Source organism: Jaculus jaculus, chromosome 11 (genome assembly GCF_020740685.1).
Source record: "Jaculus jaculus isolate mJacJac1 chromosome 11, mJacJac1.mat.Y.cur, whole genome shotgun sequence".
In the NCBI taxonomy this organism is placed as follows: domain Eukaryota; kingdom Metazoa; phylum Chordata; class Mammalia; order Rodentia; family Dipodidae; genus Jaculus; species Jaculus jaculus.
In genome coordinates this window covers 55,172,248-55,195,023 of record NC_059112.1, presented here as the reverse complement: position 1 = coordinate 55,195,023, position 22,776 = coordinate 55,172,248, and the positions used below count along the sequence as shown (strand labels likewise).

At 40.5% G+C, this 22,776-nt stretch overlaps 1 protein-coding gene across 1 annotated transcript in view; it reads right to left on the bottom strand.

Annotated features, from left to right (window-relative positions):
• The window catches only part of Pigg (phosphatidylinositol glycan anchor biosynthesis class G), an 89,538-nt gene that overhangs the window by 4,070 nt on the left and 62,692 nt on the right, over positions 1–22,776 (bottom strand). The window lies entirely within an intron of this gene.

Sequence of the window (22,776 nt, the reverse complement as noted above, 5' to 3'; positions counted from 1 at the left end):
AGTTAGAGAGAAAAATTAAGTCACATACAATGTTAAGCCCATTAGGATCACAGCAGATTACTCAACACAAACTTTAAAAGCCAGAAGGGCTTGGAATGATGTATTCCAAGTTCTAAACAATTGTCAACTAAGATTACTTTATCTAGAAAAGCTATCCATCCAAATAAGTGGAGAAATAAGGGCATTCCACAACAAAAATAGGTTAAAGAGCCAGGTGTGGTGGTGTACACCTTTAATCCCAGCACTTGGGAGACAGAGGCAGGAGGCTTGTTGTGAATTAAGGGCCAGTCTGAGACTACATAGTGAATTCCAGGTTAGTCTGGGCTAGAGTGAGACCCTATCTTGTGGAAAAAAACAAAACAAAACAAAACAGGCTAAAGGAACATATGACCACTGAACCAGCACTACAGAAAATACTTCAAGGGATCCTTCACACTAAAGAGAAAGAAAAGCACACACATAAGGAAACAGGAGAAACTAAACCATACTCAAATAATAGTTAATACAAGAGAGTAAAGGAAAAACAGGAAGAATGACAAGAAGAAATGCATATTTTTCTTTTTCCTTTTTAAAATATTTTTTATTTTATTTATTTATTTGACAGAGAGAGAGAGAGAGAGAGAGAAAGAGAGAGGGAGAGAGAGAGAGAAAGAGAGGGAGAGGATGGGCACTCCAGGGCCTCTAGCCACTGCAAATGAACTCCAGACACATGAGCCACCTTGTGCATCTGGCTAACGGGGAAATAGAACCTGGGTCCTTTGGCTTTGCAGGCAAACACCTTAACCACTAAGCCACCCCTCCAGCCCAACTTTTCAATAATGCCTCTTAATATCAATGGCCTCAATGCCACAATCAAAAGACACAGGATTGCAGACTGGGCTAAAAAGTAGGATCCTTCTATTTGTTGCCTCCCAGAAACTCACCTTTCCATAAAAGATGAACACTATCTTAGGGTAAAAGGATGGAAAATGGTATTTCAAGCAAAGGGGACTAGAAAACAAGCAGGTATTGCTATCTTAACATATGACTTTAAACCAACATTAGTTAGGAAAGATAAAGAAGGTCACTTTATTTAAAAAAATCAATAGATGGGAAAAAATAATAAAGATTAGGACATAAATTAATAAAATGGAACAAAAAAATAGAAATAATCAGTGAAACAAAGAGTTGGTTCTTGAAAGGATAAAGAATATTGATAAACCCTTAGCAAATTTGACCAAAAGAAAAAGAGAAGAGATACAAATTAATAAAATTTGTGATGAAAAAGGTACCATTACAACAGATACTAGTGAAATTTGAAAAATCATGAGGACATACTTGAAGACCACATATTCCACTAAGTTTGAAAATCTGAAAGAAGTGGATGATTTCCTTGATTTATATGACCTACCAAGTTTAAATCAATATGAGATAAGCCATTTAAATATGCCAATAATAAGCACAGAGAAGAAAAAAGTTGTGGGAAGCCATGCTGGCTTCGTCAGGCTTTGCCATGTCAGCTTGTTTACTGCTTTTGTATCCTAATTGTCTGCGCATGAGCACATGATGTTATTCTAATATGGTTGCTCACCCATCCCGATTGGGTGATGCAAAATCATCTGATGAGACTTAAGCCAATCAGACGACGCTATACAATCACATGACCATAAGTATATAAGCTTGGCGCTCCGTAGGATCGGGGTCCTTCTCTCTTTCAGTTTGGAGCTCCCAATAAAGTGTGCTTGAGAAGAATCCTGTTGTTGTTGTTCTTCCTGCTGGCGGGAGGGGCGCAACAAAAAGTTATAAAAAATTTCCCAACTAAAAAAAGTCCAGGCCCAAATGGATTCACTGGTGAATTTTACCAAACCTTCATGGAAGAATTAACACCAATGCTTTTCAAACTTTTCCATCAAATAGAAAAGGAAAGAACACCCCTAAACTCCTTCTACAAAGTCAGTACTACCCTGATACCAAAACCAGATAAAGACAAAACAAAAAAAAGAAAATTACAGGCCACTGTCTTTCATGTGCATAGATGCAAGAATACTCAACAAAGTACTGTCAAATGGAATATAAGAATATATCAAAAATATTATTCAATCCAACCAAGTGGTTTTAATCACAGAGATGCAAGGATTGTTCAATATATGCAAATCACTATACACTATATAAATGGACTGAAGGAGAAAAACAATCACATGATCATCTCAGATACAGACAGGCATTTGATAAAATCAAATATCCTTCATAGTAGAAGTCCTGAGGAAACTGTGATTAGAAGGAACATATCTCAACATAATGCTACTTATGACAAACCTACAACCAACATAATAGTAAGTGGGGAAAAACTTGAAGCTTTTCCATTAAAATCAGGAACAAAGTAAGGGCATTCACTGTCCCCACTTTTATTTAGTATAGTACTGGAGTTCTTAACTATATCAATAATGCAAGAGGCACAGATAAAAGGGATAGAAATTGGAAAGGAAAAGATCAAATTATTATTTGCAGATGATATGATTCTATACATAAAGGACTCTACAGACTCTATCAGCAAACTGTAAAAGCTGTTAAACACTTTTAGCAACATAGGAGGAAGCAAAATAAACACACAGAAATCAGCAGCCTTCCTACTAACAACAAACATACATATACATACACACACACACACACTCAAAGAAGTCAAAGAGGAAATTGAAGGAATCAAAAAATAAACAGGAAACCAATTTAGTGAAATAAAGAGGTCAATGCAAGAATAAACGGGAAACCAATTTAGTGAAATAAAGAGGTCAATACAAGACATAAATAAGGAAATAGAAATAATAAAGAAAAACCAGTCAGAATTACTAGCAATGAAGAACACAGTCAATGAAATAAAAAAACTCTGTAGAAAATCTCACCAGTAGAATGGATGAAGGAGAGGACAGAATATCTAGACTAGAAGACCAAGTAGCAGATCTAATACAGTCCAAAAAGAGAAAGGCAAACTAATAGAAAAGTATGAAGGAGAATTTCAAGATATTTGGGACACTATGAAAACATCACATATAAGAATTCAGGGTTGAATGTATAAAGTAAAAAGCAAGGTAAAGGGCTACAGTTTAGTGGTTAAGGCATATGCCCAGGTTCGATACCCCAGGAAGGACACCCACATTAGCCAGATGCACAAGGGGTCACAGGTGTCTGGAGTTGGCAGTGGCTGGAGGCCCTGGTGTGCCCATTCTCTCTCTCTCTCTTTCTCTGTCAAAAAAAGAAAAAAAAAAAAAAGAATTCAGGGTATAGTAGAAGGAGAAGAATTTCATTCCAAAGGCATAGTAGGCATTTTCAAGAAATCATAGAAGAAACCTCACAAATTGGGAAAGAGATGCCAATGCAAATATAAGAATCCTATAGAACACCAACCAGACAAAACCTGCAAAGAACCTCAACTTGCCATATTATAATTAAACTGCCAAACATACAAACCAAGAAAATATATTGAAAGCAGTTAGAGAGAAAAATCAAGTCACATACAAAGGTAAGCCCATCAGGATAACAACAGATTACTCAACACAAACTTTAAAAGCCAGAAGGGCTCGGAGTGATGTATTCCAAGTTCTGAAAGATAAGAACTGTCAACCAAGGTTACTTTATCCTGCAAAGCTATCCATCCAAATAGGTGGAGAAATAAGGACATTCTACAACAAAAGCAGGCTAAAGGAATATTTGAAGACAAAACCAGCACTACAGAAAATACTTAAAAGGATTCTCCATGCTGAAGAGAAAGAAAAGCACACATATAAGGAACCTGGAAAAAAACAAACTGTAATCAAATACTAGTTAATTCAAGAGAGCAAAGGTAAAACTGGAAGAACTACAAAAATAGCAAAAATAAATACAAACCTTTCAATAATAACTCTTAATATCAACAGCCTCAATGCCCCAACCAAAAGACATAGGATAGCAGACTGGGTTAAACAACAGGATCCTTCAATTTGTTGCCTCCAAGAAACTCACCTTTCTACAAAGAATGGACACTATCTTAGGGTGAAAGGTTGGAAAACAGTGTTTCAAGCAAGTGGGCCTAGAAAACAAGCAGGGGTCTATCCTAATATCTGACAAGGTAGACTTCAGTCCAACATTAGTGAGGAAAGATAAGGAAGGTCACTTTTTATTGATTAAAGGCATACTACAACAGGAGGACATTACAATCTTAAACACATATGCACCTGACATGGGGGCTCCCAACTTCATCAAACAAATGCTATTAGAACTAAGGTCACAGATAACACCAAACACACTGGTAGTGGGTGACTTCAACACCCTACTCTCATCAATTGACAGATCATCCCAGAAAAAATAAACAGAGAGGCATCTGGATTAAATGAGGTTATAGAACAAATGGATCTAAGAGATATATACAGGACATTTCACCCAAATGCTACAGAATACACATTCTTTTCAGCAGCACATGGAACATTCACTAAAATAGACCATACATTAGGACAGAAAGCAAACCTTAACAAATGCAGGAAAAATGAAATAATTCCTTGTATTCTATCTGACCTCAATAGAATCAAACTACAAATCAATAGCAAGAAAAGCTGTGGAGCATATACAAGATCATGGAAACTAAACAATATACTACTAAATGATGAATAGGTCAAAGAAGAAATCAAGAAGGAAATAAAACAATTCACAGAGTCTAATGATAATGAGAACACAACATACCAAAACCTTTGGGACACAATGAAGGCAGGGAAATTTATAGCTTTAAATGCCTATTTTAAGATATTATAAAGGTCTCAAGTAAACAACTTAATGCTTCACCTTAAAGCATTAGAAAAAGAAGAACAAGGCAAACCAAAAATCAGTAGATGGAGGAAATAATAAAGATTAGGGCAGAATTTAATGAAATGGAAACCAAAAAAGCAATAGAAAGAATCAATGAAATAGAGTTGGTTCTTTGAAAGGATAAACAAGATTGATAAACCATTAGCAAATCTGACCAAAAGAAAGAGAGAAGGTACACAAATTAATAAAATTAGAGATGAAAAGGCAACATCATAACAGATACCAGAGAAATTCAAAAAATTATAGGGACATGCTATGTGAACATTTACTGCACTACGTTAGAAAAATCTGAAAGAAATGGATGATTTCCTTGATTTTATATGACCTACCTAAATTAAATCAAGATGAGATTAACCATTTAAATATACCTATAACAAGCACTGAAATCCAAGCAGTTATCAAAAATCTCCCAACTAAAAAAAGTCCAGACCCAGATGGATTTACTGCTGCATTTTACCAGCCTAGATGTCCCTCAATTGATAAGTGGATAATGAAGAGATAGCACATTTACACAGTGAAATTCTACTCAGCAGCAAAAACAAAAACAAAAACAAAAACAAACAAAAAAAACCCCAAGAAGTTATGAAATTTGCAGGAAAATGGATGGATCTGGAATGGATTATACTAAGTGAGGTAACCCAGGCCCAGAAAGCCAAATGTCACATGTTCTCTCTCATATGTGGATCCTAGCTATAGATGATTGGAGTTCTGTGTGAGTAGGAAGAAAACTCAGTAGCATAGGCCAGCAAGCTAGAAGAGATATAAAGGGAATAGAAAGGAAGTGTGGGGGGGAGTTAATAGGATGGTATTATATATATGTAAGTAGAAGAATAGATTAATGGGGGTGAGAAGGCCTAAGTGAGGTCAGGGTAAGAGATTGAGTAGAGGAAATGTAGAGGGAGGGCTAATCAACATCTAAGAGGATATAAATAAGTCATATGGAAACCTACTTTTTTGGACAATGGAACACACACACAGGAGCCATAGATTGTTACTATAAAATTTTCAGTGCCAGGGATGGGATACCTTCCAGTGCGTTGTTGGCCAGGGAGGTCCCTGATGCCTCCAAAACATAACAGGCCATTATCAAGGCCCTTGGTTTTCCACCAGGAATAGATGGAAGACCCTATTGCTGAAGACTCCACATACTTGGGCTGTAAGGCCACTGAGAAATCCTGCTGGAACTGAGCTGAAAACTTCCTCTATGTAGACCACTGAAAGAAAGCTGTAAGAAGCTATTCTGCATGCAGTTCAATGGGAGTGAAGATACTCAACAGTGGACACTGCAAGCCTTATATTTTCCTAGCCGTGCAATATTGGCACGTCTGTCATGGTGGAAACCAACTGCCTTCTAACTGGACTGGAAGCCTACTCCGTGGGAGGGAATACATCCCTGATACTGAAAACCTAAAACAGGGGTAGTCCTGAGTCGTAGGGATATAACATCTGTTGCTGTTGTGCTAAATGTGTATACTGTGCTTCTTAAATTGCCCAGTAAGTACTTTTCTTAATGTTTATATCCACATATTAATGCTACTCTCACTTTTGGTAAAGAACCTTCTCTTTTCAGATGGCAGTGACCTTGGGATGACTCAGAAGGCATCATGGTGCTGGGAAGAAGTGACAGGAGTGCTCAGCACTGCAATATCTCAATCACACCTTCCAAGGCTCAGGGTTCATTGCAGAAGAGGTGGTAGAAAGAATGTAAGAGCCAAAGGAAGGGTAGGACTCCTTACAATTGCTCCTCCAGACACAAGATGGCCTGGATATCTATGACCTCACAGTGTCTGACACAAGACCATCATAATAGGAGGAAAAGATCATGACATGAAAATAAAAAAGAGACTGATTGAAAAGGGGAGGGGATATGATGGAGAGTGGAGTTTCAAAGGGGCAAGTGAGGGGAGGGAGGGCATTACCATGCAACGTTGCTTATAATCATGGAAGTTGTTAATAAAAAATAAAGTAATAAGAAAAAGACTCGAGTGAGAAATTGTAGAAGACACTAGGAAATGGAAAGGCATTCTATGTTCTTGGGATGGAAGAATCAATACTGTGAAAATGAAAATCTTAACAAAGCAATCTATTCATTTAATGTAATGCCCCTTAAAATTCCAATGCATTCTTCACTGAAATAGAAAAAAACAATCATATAACCAGTTGGAGGCACAAAGACCTTGAATAGCCTAAATAATTTTGAGCAACAAAATAAGGCTGGTGGTATCACCACACCTGATTTTAAGCTGTATTATTGAGCCATTGTATCAAAAACAGCATGGTTCTGGCACAAAAACAGATAAGTAGACCAATGGAACAGAAGAGAAGACCCAGATGTAAGTCTGAGAAGCTACAACCCTTTGATTTTTGACAAAGATGCCAAAAATATCATTGGAGAAAAGACAGCTTCTTTAACAAATGGTGCTAGGAAAACTGGATGAAAATACATCCTTGTCTCTTTCATGCACAATAATTAAGTCCAAATGGATCAAAGACATTAATATCAGACCTGAAAAATCTAAAACTGCTAGAGGAGAAAGTAGGGGAAGCCCTTTAACATACTAGCATAGGCAACGAATTTCTGAATGTAACCTCAGTTGCTCAGGAAATAGAACCACTAATCAACCACTGGGACCTCATGAAAGTACAAAGCTTTTGTACACCAAGGGCCACAGACTAGAGCAAAGAGGCAACCTATAGAATGGGAGAAAAATCTGTGCCAGCTGTTGTAGTCAAGTTTGCATTGCTGGTAGAAATCACACAACCAAGAGCAGCTTGTGGGAAAAAAGAGGCCTATTTTGGATTACAGGCTTGAGGGGGAAGCTCCACAATGGCAGAGAAAATGACAGGATGAGCACAGAGTGTACATCACCCTGTGGCCAACATAAGGTGGACTGTAGCAGCAGGAGAATGTGCCAAACGCTGGCATGGGGAAACTGGCTATAACAACCAGAAGCCCGCCCAAACAATACACTGCCTCCAGAAAGCGTTATTTCCCAAATCTCTATCAGCTGGGAACCTATCATTCAGATCACCTAAGTTTATTGGGGACACCTGAATCAAAACACCACATTCCGCCCCTGGCCCCCATAAACTGATATCCATACATGATGTAAAATGCAATACATTCAGTCCAACTTTAAAAGTCCCCATAGTTTTTATCAATCCCAATGATGTTCAAATATCCCCATAGTCTAAGGTCTTTTAACTGAGCCATAATACCAAAGAATTCCCCAAATCCCCATAATGGCACAGAATAATCATTCACACTGCAAAAGGTGGCATTGGGGTAGCAAAGAAATACTCAAGCAACACATGTTTTAAACAGGGCAAATACCAAACTCTGTAGCTCCAACTCCAACAACTCTAGTTAGTGACAAATATCCAAGTCTGATAATCCTAACCAGCAACAAGTCTCTGGCATTCCCATTCTGCCCCTCCAGGTAGTCTACTCACAGTCCTGGAAAGATTCACTGGGGTCAGCAGCTTTCCTTAGCAGCCATCTCGTGGTCCTGGCATCTCCACTGGGTTTCCACTGCAATCCACGGTTCATCTTCATGGCTCCATTGGGTCTCCATGCTGGCATCCAACAAACCTGCTTCACACTGCCCATGGCCATTTCCAAAATACAAGACCATGTTGAAAACTCAATGACCCTCTCTTTCTTGCATTTCTTATACTCCACAACACCAGGAGGGGTGCCAATTTGTTAATCCAGGGGGAAATAAAGCAGACTTTGAGAACAGGACACTCCTTGAGCACTAACGCCCCTTCAAAAGAGTCTATATTCTTCCTGTTGCCCCAGTGAAGGTCAGCTGGCCCAATATCAATAGTTGCTATCCCTCAAACAACTTGCATGTGAGTAGGCAGTAGCTTAGGCTCAAAGATTGTTTTTTTTCTGTGTCATATCCCTCAGAGCACACCAGTTCACTTCTATGCAAAGCAACCCTACACAACTTGTCAGGACATGGGCATAACAGCAAGCTTTTCACACAAACTGCTAGCCCAGTCCAAGCAAAGCTCTTTCTCACCCTCATAAGCCAAACATCACAGTCCATAGTTCTTGCTGCATTCAGGTCTTTCAACTCTGACCAGAATAGTCCATCAAGCTGTACTTACAGCACTCTAAGGCATCTCTTAGGCCACAGTCTCAAGTCCTTCCACATTCCTCTTTGAAAATCAGCTCCAAAAGGCCAGTCAGGTGGCTAGCAGCGACCCCACTCCTGGTACCACTTTACTGTTGCAATCAGGTTAGCATTGCTGGTAGAAATCACCCAACCAAGAGCAGCTTGTGGGATAAAAGAGGTTGATTTTGGCTTAGAGGCTCAAGGTGGAAGCTTCATGATGGCAGGGAAAAAAACAGCATGAGCAGAGGGTGCACATCACCCCCTGGCCAACATAAGTTGGACAACAGCAACAGGAGAGTGTGCCAAACACTGGCATGTGGAAACTGGCTATAACACCCATAAGCCTTCCCCATCAGTACACTGCCTCCAGGAAGCATTAATTCCCAAATCCCCATCAGCTGGGAACCTAGCATTCAGAACACCTAAGTTTATGGGGGACACCTGAATCAAACCACCATACCAGCTGTACATCTGAGAGAGAATTAATATCCAGGATATACAAAGAACTCAAAAAACTAAATAATAAGAAACCAAGCCTGGTGTGGTGGTGCATGCCTTTAATCCCAGCACTCAGGAGGCGGAGGTAGGAGTATTGCTGTGAGTTTGAGGCCACCCTGAGAGTACACAGTGAATTTTCCAGGTCAGCCTAAACTAGAGTGAGGCCCTGTCAAAAAGAAAAAAAAAAAAAAAAAAAAAAATAAAAAGAAAGAAAGAAAGAAAATAACCCATGTTAAAAATGTGCTATGGAACTAAATAGAGAGTTCTCACATGAAGAAATACAGATGGTCTATAAACATCTTTAAAAAAAAAATCTACATCCTTAGCCATCAGGGAAATGCAATTTCAAACTACTTTGAGATTCCATCTTACTCCTGTGTGAGTGGCTATCAAGAAAACAAATGCTCTCGATCACACCTTCCAAGGCTCAGGGTCTAATGTGGAAGAGGTGACAGAAAGAATGTAAGAGCCAAAGGAAGGGTAGGACTCCGTACAACATGCTCCCCTCAGACATAAAATGGCCTGGATATCCATGACCTTATAGTGCCTGACACAACCTACACAAGACCATCATAAGAGGAGGAAAAGACCATGACATCAAAATAAAAGAGAGACTGATTTAGAGGAGGGGATATGATTGAGAATGGAATTTCAAAGGGGAAAGTGGGAGAGGGAAGGAGGGTATTACCATGGGATACTTTTTATACTCGTGGAAAATGTTAATAAAAATTGAGAAAAAAAAATAAAAGAAAACAAATGATTCCAGGCATGGTAGTGCATGTCTTTAACCCCAGAACTCAGGAGGCAGAGGTAGGAGGATCATTGTGAGTTTGAGGCCACCCTGAGACTCCATAGTGAGTTCCAGGTCAGCCTGGGCTGGAGTGAGACCCTACCTCGAAAAACCAACCAACCAAACAAAAAAACCCCCACCAAAACAAACAAACAACAACAAAACAAGTGAAAAATACAACACAAATGACAATAAATGCTGGCGATGATGAAAAGAGGAAAACTTCTACACTGTTGGTGGGAATGTAAACTGCACAGCCATTGTTGAAATCAGTGTGGAGATTCTTGAAGTAGCTAAAAATAGATTTACCATATGACCCAGCTATGCCACTCCTAGGCATATACCCTAAGGACTCATCTCACTACCTTAGAGATACTTGCACATCCATGTTTATTGCCACTTTATTCACAACAGCTAGGAAATGGAACTAGCCTAGGTGTCCCTCAACAGATGAATGGATAATGAAGATGTGGTACATCTATACAATGGAATTCTATTCAGCAGTAAAGAAAAATGAAATTGTGAAACTTTAGGGAAAGGGATTGACCTGGAAATGGTTATACTAAGTGAGGCAACCCAGGCCCAGAAAGCCAAACATTACATGTTCTCTCTCATATCTGTATCCCAGCTACAAATGTTTAGACTTTTGTGTGAGTTGGGGTAAAAATCAGTCACAGAAGCCAGTAAGATAGAAAGGGGATATAAAGGAAGGAGGAGAGGGGAGAACCTAAAGGGATGGTAATATATATGTATATATGAGATATATATATGAAACATGAAAACAAAAGAGACTGAGAGGGGAAGGGGATATGATGGAGAGTGGATTATGGAGAGGAAAGTGGGTGGGGAGGGAGTTACTATGGTTTATTGCCTATAATTATTGAAGTTGTCAATAAAAATAAAAAATAAAATAAAAGAGAAACTAATTGAGAGGGGGAGGGGATGTGATGGAGAGTGGGTTTGGGAAGGAGAAAGTAGGGGAAAGGAAGGAGTTATCATGGTTTATTGTCTATGATTATGGAAATTGTCAATAAAAATGTTAAAAAATTTATTTGAGAGAAAGAGAGAGAGAGAGAGAGAGAGAGAGAGGATGGGCACACCAGGGCCTTTAGCCACTGCAAATAAACTTCAGACAGATGCATGTGCCACCTTGTGCATATGGCATATGTGGGTTCTGAGGAATTGAACCTAAGTCCTTAAGCTTAGCACACAACACCTTACCCACTAAGCCATCTCTCCAGCCCCAGGCTGCTCTTTTGACTGAACATGAGATAGAAGTAATGGGATCTTTTCATGCTGATTAAGACATTGCTACTTTTTTTTCATATTCCCTTACATGTTGGATTTCAAGACCAGTTTGCATTCACTTGGTATGGTCAACAGTGTGCTTCCAGAATGCTCCCTGACCAGAACCAGGACCAGAACAACCAAAGCAAATTTGAAAGGAGAACCTAATCTCCATGGCAATAGTGTGCTCTTTATTAGAATAAAGACCAGAGAAGGGCTGACAGCCTTCAGCGGGTTTGAGGCTGCTCAGGCACAGCTGCATTGGATTTTTATGAGATCGGGGGCAGGAAAAAGCAAACAAGGCAAAGAATGGGGAAGTTAAAAATTTAGGGATAGGGTCATTCCTTTTGCTAACTTGTCAGGCAGGCTTGGTGCCCACAGTCTGTAAGTTCTTTTTTAACTTATAGACCTATTTTTATGGTCTTGGGGCAAGAGTTTCTTGCAACAGGTGTCCCATCAGGTTGTGATCAGAAGTGGTATTAACAGCACAGAGGAATTTCCTGTTCAAGGGCCTTCTCTGAGGTCAGCATGTCCAGTTATTTTTTTAAACTTATTTTTTTATTTTTATTAGCATTTTCCATGATTATAAAAAAAATCCCATGGTAATTCCCTTCCTCCCCACCCCCCACATGTCCAGTTATTTTATTCACTAACCCTTCACTCTCCCAGGGTTACCATCACAGTCCCATGATTTGTCACAGGATGGTGGCCCAGGACTGTGCATTGTAATCCTGTCTGCCTCTATGAAGAGGCTTCACTCCATAGATGACACAATAGTGAGTGTTTCATAGATTTTGAAAAGCATGTGGAAGATACTGGTGCACTGAGAGGGAGCAGGATGGGAGATCAGAGTGTGCTCTCCACACTTCTATTCCAGGTGCTTGGGGTTCACTTAGTGCATTAAAGCCAAGGAAGGAGGGACAGTGCCCCTCTTGTAGTTGACATGGTTGTTTGTGTGGAAATCCTAGGGAATCATCAAAATGACTAGTGGGGCTGGAGAGAAGGCTTAATTGTTAAGGCACTTGCCTGGGAAGCCTAAGGACCCAGGTTCTACTCTCCAGATCCCACATTAGTCAGATGCACAAAAGTGAAGCAAGTGCAAGGTTGTACATGCCCCTTAGGTAGCATAACATCTTGAGTTTGATTTCAGTGGCTGAGGGCCTGGCATATGAATTCTCTCTTTCTAAAATAAACTTAAAAACTACTAGTAAAGGCTGGGGAGATGGCTACGTGGCTAAAGGTGCTTGCTTGCCAAGCCTGATGGCCTGGGTTCAATTCTGCAGTAACCATGTAAGGCCACATGTACAAAGTGATCTATGCATCTGGAATTCATTTACAGTGGCAAGAGGCCCTGGTTTGCCCATGCACTTTCTCTCTCTCACACATGAATGAATAAAAATCTTTTTTTAAAATTATTTATTTATTTATTTATTTGAGAGCGACTGACACAGAGAGAAAGACAGATAGAGGAAGAGAGAGAATGGGCGCGCCAGGGCTTCCAGCCTCTGCAAACGAACTCCAGACGCGTGCGCCCCCTTGTGCATCTGGCTAACGTGGGACCTGGGGAACCGAGCCTCGAACCGGGGTCCTTAGGCTTCACAGGCAAGCGCTTAACCACTAAGCCATCTCTCCAGCCCAAAAATATTTTTAAAACCATGAAATTATGAGTTCTCTCTAGCCCCAATATTATTATTGTTGTTGTTTTTGAGGTAGGGGCTCACTCTAGCTCAGGGTGACATAGGATCTCAGGGTGGCCATGGTGATCCTCCTGACTCTGCCTCCTAAGTGCTGGAACAGAAGGCATGTGCCACCATCCCTGGTTGAAATTTTTTTTTTTTTCATTTCCCAATTATTCTTATTATTTTGGTTTTTTGAGGTAGGGTCTCACTCTATCCCAGGCTAACCTGGAATTCACTATGTAGTCTTAGGGTGGTCTTGAACTCACGGCAATCTTTCTACTTCTGCCTCCTGTGTGGGGGGATAAAAGGCATGTACCACCATGCCCAACTCAAATATTATTTTTAAGAAAGTGAAGAAGAAAGACTTCCAGTTAAGATGGCAGTGTAGGAACCATGCCAAAACAGCCTAGGGGAGAAAAAGACAAAAAGTAAACCCAGAAAAATACACTCTTATACTAAAAAGTGAGGTGTAAAAGAAATTACCAAGGGGAGCAGAGAAGTAGGAGAGATCCAGAGAGTCTAGAGCCCACATAGGCAGGCACAAGCAGCTCCATCAGCAGCAGAACCGTGTCAGCATGGCCACAGCCGCAAGGCTTGGCCTGTGCTGCAGGAAAGCCAGGTGAGGAGATTCTCCACTCACACAGGCTTCCCTGCAAACTCAAGAAACATGAAGGGAGGATGGCAAGGACCAATGGAGGAGCTGCTTGTGAGGGAGAGGATCATGCCAACCAGTAGGAGAACTAGAGCCACCACCCATAGACTCCCCCTCTCTCCCCGCAACTGCCAGTGCAAGCCCCAGCAAGTACCAGAGACCTGGGGAAGGGGGCACACCTACACAGCACCCAGCACTGGCAATCACAGCAATGATCCGGCGACCCAGCCAGCCTACCTAAGCCCACAGTGCAGCAAAGAGGGACCCAAGCGGGAACACAGCATAACTGAGACCAAAACAATCCCAAAAGGAAACTGGGATTACACCAGGTCAGTACCCGCCAAATAAGCCTGGTATATAGGCTTGAATTGTAAGTGCTAATTGCACCTTCAATGTCAGGATAAATTATATGTTAAATCTGATGGATGGTCATATTTGCCATTCTTAAATAAGTTATATTTGGGGCTTGTCATTTGTTGCTTCCTGATTTACAGTGCCTTTGTTTCTTCTTGTGTTGTTCACTAGGGAAGTCTCACTTGGTCACAAGCTGACTTGGAACCCTCAACAGACCAGAAATCTTAACCTCCTAGTTGACAGGATTAAGGGTGTGGGGCAACACACATCCTTAGGGACTGTGACTTTGACAAAGGATCTGGTTGTCATAATACCTACTCTTACATAAATACTCTGTGCTGTTTTTCACTGAATGTGTACATTGTTTAGTTACATTTTAGAATCTGCCTGAAGTTTGTTCCACTCAGCCTACCTGAATATTCTTATAACAGGTAAACCCAACATCTAGGGTCACTTTGGTAGATACTCTGAGAATCTTAAGAGCCACACCTAGCAGCTTAAACTCCTAGCCTGAAGACATATGACATAAGATTGATACATCTAATAATACTGCAGCTAACTAGAAAATCCAAGATGCAAAAGTATGTACATTATGACACAAGAAACACCAAAAATCAAGACAATATAAATCCACCAAAGAGTATTAATGCATCAGAAATGACCTCCAGTGAGAATGAGTTAGAGGAAAGATTTCAAAAGAATAATTATAAATATGCTCAAAGAAGGCAAAGAGGAAATCAAAGGAATGAAAGAGGAAATCAAAGGAATCAAAGAAGACACAGGAAACCAATTTAATGAAATAAAGAGGACTATAGAAGACATAAATAAGGAAACAGAAATACTAAAGAAAAACCAATCAGAATTACTAACAATGAAGGACACAGTCAATGAAATAAAAAACTCTAGAAAATCTCACCAGTAGAATGGATGAAGGAGAGGACAGAATATCTAAATCAGAAGACCAGGTGGTAGATCTAATACAGTCCAACAAAGAGAAAGACAAAATAATAGGAAACTATGAATGGGAATTTCTAAGATATTCAGGATACTATGAAAAGATCAAACATAAGAATTCAGGGTATAGTTAAAGGAGAAGAATTTTACTCCAAAGGCATAGTAGGTATTTTCAACAAAATCATAGAAGAAAACTTCACCCAAATTGGGAAAGAGATGCCAATACAGATACAGGAATCCTTTAGAACACCAGCCAGACAAAACCTGCAAAGAACCTCAATTTGCCATACTATAATCAAACTACCAAACATACAACCCAAAGAAAATATATTGAAAGCAGTTAGAGAGGAAAAATCAAGTTACCTACAAAGGCAAGCCAATTAGGATCACAGTAGATTTCTCAACACAAACTTTAAAAGACAGAAGGGCTTGGAGTGATGTATTCCAAGTTCTGAAAGATAACAACTGTCAACCAAGGTTACTTTATCCTACAAAGCTATCCATCCAAACAGGCAGAGAAATAAGGACATTCCACAACAAAAGCAGGCTAAAGAAATATTTGAAGACAAAACCAGCTCTACTGAAAATATTTAAAAGGATCCTCCATGCTAAAGAGAAAGAAAAGCACACATATAAGGAACCTGGAATAAAAACTGTACTCAAATATTAGTTAATACAAGACAGCAAAGGTAAAACTGGAAGAACTGCAAAACATAAAGAAAGTTAAAAATAAGCCAGGTATGGTGGCACATACCTTTAATACTAGCACTTGTGAGGAAGAGATAGGAGGCTTGCTGTGCATTCAAGGCCACCCTCAGACTACATAATGAATACCACCAGGTCAGCCTGGGCTAGAGAGAGACCCTACCTTCAAAGCACTTACCCCCTCCCCCCAAAAGAATAAGAATAAACAATGCACAGATTAGGAGATATTTACAAAAAACTCCTGCTAAAGAACCTGCATTCTGAGCAGGGTTTGAGTACACATTGGTAACTCCATCACTCTAGAGTGCTGATGAAGGGTCATGAATTTTAGGGAAGCGTGGGCTATACAGTGGGACTGTCTAAAGTGGGGCCCTGTGTATATTAATATTTCTCATGGATCATGGGATTACAGATGTATACTCCTGGTTATTGTTTTCCTGGTACAATGCCTTTGTTTTCTTTTTATGTGAGAGTGAGAGAAAGGGCATGCCAGGGCCTCAACCACTGAAATCAAACTCCAGATGTGTGTGCCCCCTTGTGCGCATGTGTGATCTTGCATCACTGTGCATCTGGCTTCTGTGGGATCTGGAGAGTCAAACATGAGATTTAGGCTGTGTAGGCAAGTGCCTTAACCGCTAAATCATCTCTCCAGCCCAATACCTTTGTTTTTAATACCCAATTCTTAGGCTATTTGTATTTCTCATTCTGGCATTTCTTTATATAGGAAATTTGATTTATATCCCTAAAACTCAATGAGTATCTTCAACAAAACTATGTACATTTAAAAAAACCTCTCATTGCACAGTCCATCAGCAGCACATGTCTCTATCATGAAAGCAGCAGTTGGATTCACCTGGTGAACACAGGAAACCAGCTGTTCATAGCACATCCATTATTTGGTGGCCTGGCTGTAGCATGTTTAGCAGTTTTCATGCTAATAAGATAGCACACTACTTATATATGGATATTTCATTGTTCTGTTATGTTTTATGAAATGGCTGGTACTTGTGTATGGCATGCAATATATTATCATACTTTTCCACTTAAAGTAATGGGAAATAGAAAACTGGTTTGCATATTTTTATTTTTTAATATTTTATTTTTTTCTTATTTATTTGACACACAGAGAGAGAGAGATAGACAGAGAGAGAGAATGGGCATGCCAGGGCCTCTAGCCACTGCCAGCAAACTTCAGATGCACGGTAGGGTCTCTCTCTAGCCCGGGCTGACCTGGAATTCACTATGTAGTCTTAGGAAAGCCTCAAACTCATGGTGATCCTCCTATCTCTGCCTCCTGAGTACTGGGATTAAAGGCATGTACTAACACGCTCAGCTCTGGTTTGCATTTTAGTGAAAGACCATGGATTTTTCAGAATGGATAGCTGATATTACATGGGAAGTTCTATGTGATTTACAAAAAGAACAATTTCTCAAAGTGAAAAAATCATGTATTTGTAAATTAAGTGCTAAATATTTGTCCATTGAAAACACTCATAGAGATGAGTTAGTGGGTAAGGTGCTTGCCTGTGAAGCCTAAGGACCCATGTTCAACTCTCCAGATCCATGCAAGCCAGATGCATAAGGTGACACATGTGCAAGGTGATGCATGTGCACAAGGGGGCACATGCATCTGGAGTTTGATTGCAGTGGCTGGAGGCCCTGGTGCACCAATTTTCTTTCTCTCATAAAAAAAAAAAACCACTCTCATAGAACATTTTTGGGATGAGATGGACAAAAAATTAATTACCTTAAAAGCCAATGAAAGGAAATGTCAAATCCAATAAGACAAAGGCAGAAAATCAGTAAGGAAGCAAGGCAAAATGAACAGTAAGGGCTGGAATGATGGTTTGGTGGTTAAAGGTGTTTGCTTGCAAAGCTTGGAGGCTTGGGTTTGATTTCCCAGCAACCACATAAAGGTAGGTGCACAAAGTGGCACATGAGTTTGCCTTGTTAGGAGGCCCTGGTGCACCCATCCATCCTTTCTTTCTAAATACATGAATGAAAAAAATTTTAAAGGGAGAGGAGGAGAAAGAAAAAGGGGAGAAAGGAAAGTTGCACCTGAGGTGAGGAAACCAGTCTGGTTTTGGGTCATCCACAGCTGCTGGCAGCTTCCCACATCAGGCAAGGGGAGTTGCAGACCCTGGGCTGTAGGACACTGAGACAAACATTCAGGGACTCAGCAACCTTGAATTTGTTCTGATCAATTACTCTGCCCCATAAATTTCAAATCCTACAACTATAATAAAGGAAAATAAAGGATACAGCTCTAGGGAAGGAGCAAGGGTAAGCAATGGGTCACTTCTTACGAAATCAAAACTGACCAGCTGTACAAACTACAGAACAAAATTTACACATCATAAATCAAGCCAGTTTCTCAGCAAGTCTGGTGAGTGGGGGCAGAAGGGAAAATGTGTGAGCACTCTGTCATCTTTTATAGCAAGGAGTGAGGAGACAGAGACTGAAATAGGAAAGTAGCTAATTTTAAAAAATCAGTGTTACTCCAGTCTCAACAGTCTTAATAATCTTTTTCTTGTAAAAAAAAGTTCAGCATTTTCTGTTTCCATTTAATTTCTTTTTGTTAAGTTCAGAAAATCACTACTTTGGGTTAAAAGCGGCAAATTCCAATGTAGTCCTCACATGCGCATCTGTCCACACAGCCCCCTCTCCCTCCTCTTTCTATCTAGAGATGTTGTCATTTGTAGTCACTAAGTGATGACAGTTGCTTCTGAGTGCTGAGTCTTTAAATGATTGTGTCCCACTTCCCAATTCCTTTCAGATTATACTCCCTCACCACTCCCTGAATCAGGTTTTGAGGGCTATAGAGATGGCTTAGCCGTTAATGTGCTTGCCTGAAAGCTTAACAACCTGGGATGATTCCTTACTACCCAAGTGAAGCCAGATACACAAAGTGGTACATGCATCTGGAGTTCATTTGCAGTGGCTGGAGTCCCTGGCATGCCTATACTCTGTGTGTGTCTCTCTCTGCTTGCAAATAATAACAATAATAATAAGGTATGTGTTACCATGCCCGGCTGCAAATAAATTTTTTAAAAAGGCTTTTGAAAGCAAAGGCAGCAGTGAGCATAATGCTGTCCCTAAGCATGGACTAGGGCAAGGCCTCACTGGCCAGAGGTCCAGCACCACACACAGGAGCAAGGACACCCTGTGGAAATGGTACCAGTAAGTGACTACTGAATCTCCATCTGTGCGCCCATCAAAGTGGCAAGTGCATATACAGCCAAAACAGAGAATGGTTAGTCTACAAGGCAAGCGATACTCGGGAACCAGGCTGGATCAGCCCTGTCACACATGGAATCCTGTTTTTACTAGAAAAAAACGAGGCACTGGATATTTGGACTTGAGCACAGGGCAAACATTTCCTTGGAAACAAACAAACAAACCAAGACTGTCAATTCATGGCGGGGGGGGGGGGGGGAGAAAGGAGGGGCGGGGGAGCCTTTCAAGATAAACTATGAGATTTCATATGTAAATGACAGTTCTGGAAATCTTGGACACTGAGCATCTCAATATATAAGGCCTTTTCTGATATGACAAGTTCCAAGTAGACAAACCAACCCAACATTTGGAGATTGGTGCAATTTAGTGATTTGCTGTAACAGAGATGTGAATGCCTTAGTCACATTCTGGTGTAAGACAGCACAGTGGGTTTCAGTGCAACAGGGCATGGAACATCAGTTTCAGATTCCACATGACAACTCTTTTTTTCTTTTAAAGCTCTACTTTTATTTATTTGAGACAGAGAGAGGGAAGGAGGGATTGGGAGGCGGGGGGAGAAGAGAGAGAATAGGTGTGCCAGAGCCTCTAGCCATTGCAAACTAACTTGACACATGAGCCACCATGCTTGTGCATCTGTCTTACATAGTACCTGGAGAATAGAATCTAGATCCTTAGACTTTGCAGGTATGCGCCTTAATGGCTAAGCCATCTCTCTAGTCTGACAACTCCTTTTTAAAAATAGCTTTTAGCCTGGTATGGTGGTGTATACCTTTAATCTCAGATCTTGGGAGGCAGAGGTGGGAGGACTGTCATCAGTTTGAGGCCAGCTTGGGACTATAGAGTGAGTTTCAGGTTAGCTTGGGCTACAGTGAGACCGTACCTTAAAAAAAAAAAACCAAATAAAATAAAAATCTTAAAAATAATATGTAACTTTTATTTTAAAAATAGTTTAAAACTCATAAGAAGTTGCAAAAAATAGTAACAGAGAATTTTGGGTCCCCTTCACTGGGTTCCCCCCAATGATCATACATTAGGCAGCCACAGCATATCATCAAACCAGGAAAATGATGTGGGAACAAGTCTCCTGGCTCAGGGACAGGCTTGTGTTATTACATGACCAAACATATTAATTACTAGGCATGATGGCACATGCCTTTAATCTTAGCATTTAGGAAGCAAAGATAGGAGGATCACCATATGTTTGAGGCCAGGCTAGGGGCTACAGAGTGAGTTCCAGGCAGGTCAGCCTGGGATACAAAGAGACCCTAACCTCAAGACCTCCCTCTCCACAAAACAATCAAACATGTTTGAGTTGGGAAGAATGCTCTCATTTCTTTCTGTCCAACTAACTTATAAAAACTAACATTTGAAGCCAAGCAATGGTCACATCTGTAATCCTACCACTTGAGAAGCTGAGGCAACACCAAAACTAAATGGTAAATCCCTATTGCTGAACTACATGCTTGGGCTACAGGATACTGACATATCAAGCTGGAGCTGAGCTGGAAGCCTCCTCCCTGCTGGCTAGAGGTCACAGTGCTGGAAAGTGCTATGGAGGCTGCTGGGGGGAGAAAAGTTATTAACATTCTTGACCAGTAGTGGACCCTGCAGTCTGGTCTGCCAGGCAGGATATATCCACTAGTGCAATAGTGACATGTCTGTTATGTAGGTAATGAACTGCTCTGATTTGATTGGAAGCCTGCTTCATGGGAGGAAATTCCTGCCTGGTAATGAAAACCTAGTCAAAAGCCTATGGCTGGGGAAAGGTATAAGCCTTAGGGGGGAAGGTACTACTGTTATTTGGTTGCATAGGCATTTGGCCCACCAAATAGCCCTCTAAATACTTATGTTTATGCCCATATATTAGTGCTGCTTTCACTTCTGGTTGGAGAAGCCTCTCTTTTCAGATGGTGGTGATGACTGGGGGGATTAGAACCGTGTTAAAGTGCTGAGAAGACGGGATCGATGAGCATTTATTGTTAAGTGAGACATCTCTATCATACCTTCCAAGTCAGAAACCATTGGGGAAGAGGTGCTGGGAAGAATTTAAGAGCCAATGGAAGGGGAGGAAGGCTTTAGAACACTGCCTTCCAGATACCAGCAGCTGCTGTTATATACACAAGACCTGTATAATAATATTGGGCCCATTAACATGTTGCCATGGATGAAGGAGGAGGGCAAAAAAAGATATCAAAGTAGAACTACTTACTAGTAGAACTAGATTAGTTAGATAGAAGAAGGATTTGGGTAAAATGGAATGATAGAAAGGAGACAAAAGGAAGCAATGGGAGATTACGATCAAAATACACTATGTAAACCGGGAGTGGTGGCACACCCCTTTAATCCCAGCACTTGGGAGGCAGAGGCAGGAGGATTGTTGTGAGTTTGAGACTACATAGTGAATTCCAGGTCAGGCTGGGCTTGAGTGAGACCCTGCCTTGAAAAACAAAACAAAAACAAAACACAACAATAACAACAACAAAAAGTATGTGTATGCATAAGAATTATCAAAACAGTTTAAAAAATTTTTTAAAAGAAGCTGAGGCAGGAGAACCATAAGTTTGAGGCCAACCCAAGCTAAAGACCCTGTCATAAATAGCAATAAAATCCTATCTGCAACTTTTCAATTTTTGTGTTGGTAACAGAACATCCATGCTACCAGAAAGGGTAGTATTAAGATTCTCTACAACTATCCAACTACAGCTCTGAGTGATGCTGTCTGCTTCTAGATCTTTAAACACAAATCACAGTAGATGAATGGAGACCTAACTTCCCTCATTTTGAGCCAGTAATACGAGATTTGTAAAAATGTCAACACAACAACACACTGGGAGTGGTAGCATACATCTTTAATCCCAGCACTAGGTAGGCAGAAGTAGGTGGACTGATGTGAGTTTGAAGCCAGCCTGGAACTACAGAATGAGTTCCAGGTTAGCCTGGCCTAAAGTGAGATCCTACCTTGAAATAACAAAAGAAAACAAACAAATGTCAATGGAAAGCTATCTTTCTCACTGAATGTTTGTTTCAGAAAATACAGTTATTTTTATTACATTAGCATACCATAGATTTATACTTATTATTATTATTTTTTAATTTTTTATTTGTTTATTTGAGAGCGACAGAGAGAAAGACAGATAGAGGGAGAGAGAATGGGCGCACCAGGGCTTCCAGCCTGTGCAAACGAACTCCAGACGCGTGCACCCCCTTGTGCATCTGGCTAACGTGGGACCTGGGGAACCGAGCCTCGAACCGGGGTCCTTAGGCTTCACAGGCAAGCGCTTAACTGCTAAGCCATCTCTCCAGCCCTATACTTATTTTTTAATAATTCAGGGTGGGCTATGTAGCCAAGGCTGGCATGGAACTCATGATCCTCCTGCCTCTGCCTTCTGAGTACTGGGGTTGCAGGTGTGCGCTACCATGTTTGCTAATTCATTATTTTAAAATGAATAATTTTTTGAAATGGTTTCATTTTCAATGCTATCAACGCTGACAGATATAATCCACATAGACTTGAGTGTGGCTTCTAGAGCTCCTGGGGTCTGAGTTCTGTGATGTAGCTCCACAGAGCACACACACCTTCCAGGGACTCTTGAGCACTCTGAATTGCATACATACCAAGATAAAAGCCGGAATTTTTTCTTCCATCAACTTACACACAGACATATTCCCAACTCACCCAGACAAATT